Below are 6,412 nucleotides of genomic sequence, written 5' to 3'. Positions count from 1 at the left end.
TACCTCCCACCTAAGCAGTCTTCATCCTAGGTGTACCTCTGACCAATTATTTAATATTTTAAAAATTCCCAGTTCAAGGGATGCCTGGGTGGCGCAGTCAGTTGCGTATCTGATTCTTGGTTTCAGTTCAGGTTGTGATCTCGGTTCATGAGATCAAGCCCTGGTTGGGCTCCATGCTCAGTGCAGTCTGTTTAAGACTCCCTCTGCTCTTCTCTATCTCTAAAAAAAAAAAAAAAAAAAAAAAAATCCAGTTCAAAAAACCTTCTGCCCTCTCTTTGCTTACTTTCTAGTTCAAAGAATTTGATTTATAACTTATATAGCATTTTGATGTATAACTATATATTTTATCTTCCCTATGAGTGCATCAAGAGCAGTGTCTCAGTTATCTATTTCTGTGTAACAAATCACACCAAAACTTAGTGACTTAAAATGAAGATCATCATATTACTACCTTTCATGGTTTTCGTGGGTCAGGAATTTGGGGAGGGTTTGACTGTATGGTTATGGCTCAAAGTCTTTATATTAGTATTCTCAGACTGTCGTTACAAGTTCAGAATCAAGGTGCCAGCAGAGTGGGTTTCTTGTGAGGTCTTTCTTCCTGGCTTGCAGTCATCTGACTTCTTACAGTGTTCTCACATGGCCTTTCCTTTGTGCAGACATGAAAAGAGAGAGATCTCTGGTATCTCTTCCTTGTCTTATAAGAATACCACTTCTGTTGGATTAAGTCCTCATTTATGACCTTATTTAACCTTAATTACCTTCTTTTTAAAAAAGATTTTCTTTATTTAGAGAGCGAGTGAGCAAGCATGATCATGAGCAGGGGGAAGGGAAGAGGAAGAGGCAGAGAGAGAATCTCAAGCCAACTCCAAGCTGAGTGAGGAACTTGTGGCAGGGCTTGATCCCATGAACCTCGATCATGACCTGAGCCAAAATTGAGAGTTAGATGCTCAGCGGACTGAGCCACCCAGGTGCCCCTAAACCTTACTTACTTTCTTAAAGACCCTATCTCCATATACAGTCACGCTGGGGGTTAGGTCTTCAACATGTGAATTTTGTGCGGGTCATGATTCAGTCCATAATAGTCAACTATCTCACATGGATGGAATTGAAACATAGGGGACTAGAGAAATTGGGGCTGTTTGATTCTCTTTATCTTTCTTCATATATTCTTAGGATCTCTCTGTGTGGTCTATGTGAATTAGTTTTTCTGTTTTGTTTTGTTTTTATTTTAATTCCACTTAGTTTAACATACAATGTTATATTAGTTTCAGGTGTACAATATAGTAATTCAATTCCATAAATCACCTGGTAGTCATCACAGTACATTCACTCCTCAATCCCCATCACCTATTTAACCCCTCCCCCCACCCACTTCCTCTAGTAACTATCACTTTGTTCTCTGTAGTTAAGAGTCTGTCTCTTAACTGCCTTGCTCTCTCTTTTTTTCCCTTTTGTTTGTTTTGTTCCTTAAATTTCACATACGCGTGAAGTCATATAGTATAATTGTCTTTGACTGACTTATCTTGCTCAGCATTATACTCTCTAGCTCTATCCATGTTGTTGCAAATGGCAAAATTTCATTCTTTCTTATGACTGAATAATATTCCATTATATGTATGTGTATATATATACACATATCAACTCTTCTTCATCTGTTCATTAGCTAATGAACACTTGGGCTGCTTGTGTATGTTGGTTCTTATAAATAATGCTGCTATGAACACCAGGGTGCATGTATCCCTTTGAATTGGTGTTTTTGTATTCTTTGGGTAAAAACCCAGGAGTATGATTATTGGATAGTAGGGTAGTTTTAACTTTTTGAGGAACCCATATACTGTTTTCCAGAGTGGCTGCACCAGTTTGCATTTCTGCCAACAGTAGAAGAGGTTCCCCTTTCTCCATGTCCTCCCCAACCCTGTTGTTTCTTGTATTGTTGATTTTAGCCATTCCAGCAGGTCTGAGGTAATAGCTCATCGTAGTTCTGATTTGTATTTCCCTGACGATGAGTAATGTTGAGAATCTGGATGTCTTCTTTGGAAAAATGTCTATTCATGTCTTCTGCCCATTTTTTAATTGGATTATTCATTTTTTTGGTGCTGAGTTGTATATGTTCTTTATATATTTTGGATACTAATCCTTTATTAGATATGTCATTTGCAAATATCTTCTCCTATTCTGTAGGATGCTTTTTATTTTGCTGATTGTTCCCTTTGCTGTGCAGGACGTTTTTATTTTGATGTAATCCCAATTGTTTATTTTTGCTTTTGTTTCGCTTGCCTCAAGGAGCATATCTAGAAAAAATTTGTTATGACTGATGTCAGAGAAATTACTGACTGTGCTCTATTGTATGATTTTTATGGTTTCAAGTTTCATTTAGGTATTTAATATAAATTTGAGTTTATTTTTGTGTATAGAGTGAAAAGTGGACCAGTTTTGTTCTTTTGCATGTCATTGTCCAGTTTTCCCAACAACATTTTTCGAAGATACTGTCTTTTTCTCAGTGGATATTCTTTCCTGCTTTGTCGAACATTAATTGACCATATTGTTGTGGTTTATTTCTGGATTTTCTAATCTGTTCTATTGATGTATGGGTCTTATTTTTGTACCAATACCATGCTTGTTTTGGCCACTACAGCTTTGTAATATGACTTGAAGTCTGGAATTGTGATGCCTTCAGCTTTGCTTTTCTTTTTCAAGATTGCCTTGGCTACTTGGGGTCTTTTGTGGTTCCACACAAATTTTAGGATTGTTTGATCTAGCTCTGTGAAAAATGCTGTTGGTATTTTGATAGGAATTGCATTAAATGTGTAGATTGCTTTGGGCAGTGTAGACATGTTAATAATATTTGTTCTTCCATTCCATGAGCATAGAACGTCTTTCCATTTCTTTTTGTAACCGTCAGTTTCTTTCATCAGTGTTTTATATTTTTTGTGTATAGGTCTTTTCACCTCTTTGATTATGTTTATTCCTAAGTATATTATTGTTTTTAGTGCAATTTTATGTGGGATTATTAATTTCTTAATTTCTCTTTCTACTTCTTCATTACTAGTGTATAGAAATGCAACAGACTTCTGCTCATTGATTTTGTATCCTGCGACTTTACTGAGTTCACTTATCAGTTCTAACAGTTTTTTGGTATGGGCTTCTGGATTTTCTATACATAGTATCATGTCATCTGCAAACAGTGAAAGTTTTACTTCTTCCTTACCAGTTTGGATGCATTTTATTTGTTTTTGTTGTCTCTAGGACTTCCAGTACTATGTTGAATAAAACTGGTGCGAATGGACATCATTGTCTTGTTCTGACTTTAAGAGAAAAGCTCTCAGTTTTTCCCCATTGAGGATGATGTTAGTTGTGGGTTTTTCATACATGACCTTTATTATGTTGAGGTATGGTTCTTCTAAACCTGTTTTGTTGAGGGTTTTTTGTTTGTTTGTTTTGTTTTGTTTTTTTAAAGATTTTATTTTATTTATTTGACAGAGAGAGAGAGAGCCAGCGAGAGAAGTAATACAAGCAGGGGGAGTGGGAGAGGAAGAAGCAGGCTCCCAGTGGAGCAGGGAGCCCAATGCAGGGCTCGATCCCAGGTCACTGGGATCACACCCTGAGCTGAAGGCAGATGCTTAATCCAGGCGCTCCAGAGGGTTTTTGTTTTTGTTTTGTTGTTGTTGTTGAGGGTTTTGTTTTGTTTTGTTTTGTTTTATCATGAATGGATGTTGTACTTTGTCACATGGCTTTTCTGCATCTAGTGAAATGATCATATGATTCTTATCCTTTCTTTTATTGATGTGATGTATCATGTTGATTGATTTGTGAATATTGAACACACCCTTGCAACCCAGGAACATATCCCATTTGATCATGGTGAATGATTTTTTAATGTATTGTTGAATTTGGTTTGCTAGTATTTTGTTGAGGACTTTTGCATCTATGTTCATCAGAGATATTGGCCTGTAGCTCTATTTCTTTGTGGTGTCTTTATCTGATTTTGGTATTAGGGTAGTGCTGGTCTCCAGAATGAATTTGGAAGTTTTCTTTGCTCTTCTATTTTTTGAAATAGTTTGAACAGAATAGGTATTAATGCTTCTTTAAATGTTTGGTAAAATTTGCCTGTGAAACCATCTGGTCCTGAACTTTTCTTTGTTGAGAGTTTTTGATTACTGATCCAGTTTCTTTTCTGGTAATCATTCTGTTCAAATTTTCTATTTCCTCCTGTATCAGTATTTGTAGGTTATATGTTTTTAGAGATTTATCCATTTCTTCTAGGTTTCCAATTTGTTGGCCTATAGTTTTTCATAATATTCTCTTATAATTGTTTGTATTTCTGTGGTGCTTGTTATTACTTCTCCTCTCTTGTTTGGGATTTTATTTGTTTCAGTCCCTTCTCTTTTTCTTGATAAATGTAGCTAAAAATTTATCAATTTTATTGATTTTTTCAAAGACCCAGCCCCTGGTTTCATAGATCTATTCTATTATTGTTGTTGTTGTTGTTGTTTTTCTATATCATTTATTTCTGCTCTAATCTTTATTATTTCCTTTCTTCTGCTGGTTTTAGATTTTGTTTTTCTTTTTCTAGCTTCTTTAGTTGTAAGGTTAGAATGTCTATGATTTTTCTTGCTTCCAGAGGTAGGCCTGTATCACTATAAACTTCCCTTTTGAACTGCTTTTGCTGCATCCCAAAGGTTTTGAACCATTGTGTTTTCATTTTGATTTGTTTCCACATACTTTTGAAATTTCTTCTTTGATTTCCTGGTTGACCCATGCATTGATTAGTAGCATGTTATTTAACCTCCATGTATTTGTGGTCTTTCCAGATTTTTTACCTTGTGGCTGACTCTTAGTTTTGTAACATTATGGTCAGAAAAGGTGCATGGTATGATTTTGATCTTTGTGAATATGTTGAGGTTTGTTTTGTGGCCCAATATATGATCTATTCTGGAAAACATGTGCACTTGAAAAGAATGTATATTCTGCTGTTTGGGGATATAGCGTTCTGAATGTATCTGGTAAGTCCATCTGGTCCAATGTGTTCTTCAAAGCCATCATTTCCTTGTTGATTTTCTGTTTAGATGATCTATTGATGTAAGTTGGTTGTTAAAGTCCCCTACTATTATTGTAGTATTATCAATTAGTTCCTTTATGTTTATTATTAACTATTTCATGTATTTGGGTGCTCCTGTATTGGATGCATAAATATTTACAATTACATCTTCTTGTTGGATTGCCCCTTTACTATTATATAGTGTCCTTCTTTGTCTCTTGTTACAGTCTTTGTTTAAAGTCTAGTTTGTCTAATATAAATATTGACACTCTGGCTTTCTTTTGACATCCATTTGCATGATAAATGCTTTTCTGTCCCCTCACTTTCAATCTGCAGGTGTCTTTAGGTCTAAAATGAGTCTCTTGTAAGCACATAATGAGTCTTATGTTTTTTCTCCATTTGTCACCCTGTGTGTTTTAATTGGAGTGTTTAGTCCATTTACATTCAAAGTAATTATTGATAGATACATGTTTATTGCCATTTTATTACCCGTTTTGTGGTTGTACCTGAAGATTTTGTTTGATCGTTTTTGTCTTTCTCTCTTTCATGGTTTGCTGGTTTTCTTTATGATATATTTGGATTTCTTTCTTTTTATTCTTTGCAGGTTTATTAGGGGTTTTTGATTTGTGGTTACCATTAGGCTTGTGTATAACATCTTCTGCATATAGCAGTCTATATTAAATTGATAGTCATTTAATTTTGAACCCATTCTTGTCTACTTCCCATGTTTTAGGTATATGTCATCTTTTACATATTTTTATTTTGTGCATATGTTTTTATGTTTGAACTTTCTAGGGTCAGCCTTTTTAAATTTTAACTCATTGTTTATAATTGTAATTGAAAAAATGAGATAAATTTAGAAACAATAAACAGTAGCAGGACTCATAGAGAACATCTAAACATATTTCTATGATAATTGTTTTAATTCCAAAATGAACCTAGGAACCCATTTTATTTGACATTGACTAATTGGTAATGGTATTTTTTTTCACATTTGATCTCTACTAGGACCTGTCTATTTATTTTAAAATGGACACACATATACACACACATACACAATATATTTATAGAGAGAGATTGATTTATAAGGATTAGGTTCACATGATTATGGAGGATGGCAAGGCCAAACTTTGCAAGGTTGGACAGTAGGCTAGAGACTCATGGAAGAATTGATGCTGAAACTGAATCCAAAAACAGTCTGATGATAGAACTCCCTTTACTTCAGGGTAGGTCATTCTTTTTCTTAATACCTTCAACTGATGGAATGGGACCTACCCACACTGTGGAGGGTAATTTGCTTTTCTCAAAGTCTACTGCTTTAAATATTAATCTCGTCTTAAAAATACCTTCATAACAACATCCAGATGTGTTTGA

The sequence above is a fragment of the Ailuropoda melanoleuca genome, chromosome 10 (genome assembly GCF_002007445.2).
Source record: "Ailuropoda melanoleuca isolate Jingjing chromosome 10, ASM200744v2, whole genome shotgun sequence".
Classification (NCBI taxonomy): domain Eukaryota; kingdom Metazoa; phylum Chordata; class Mammalia; order Carnivora; family Ursidae; genus Ailuropoda; species Ailuropoda melanoleuca.
This window is presented reverse-complemented; position numbering follows the sequence as displayed.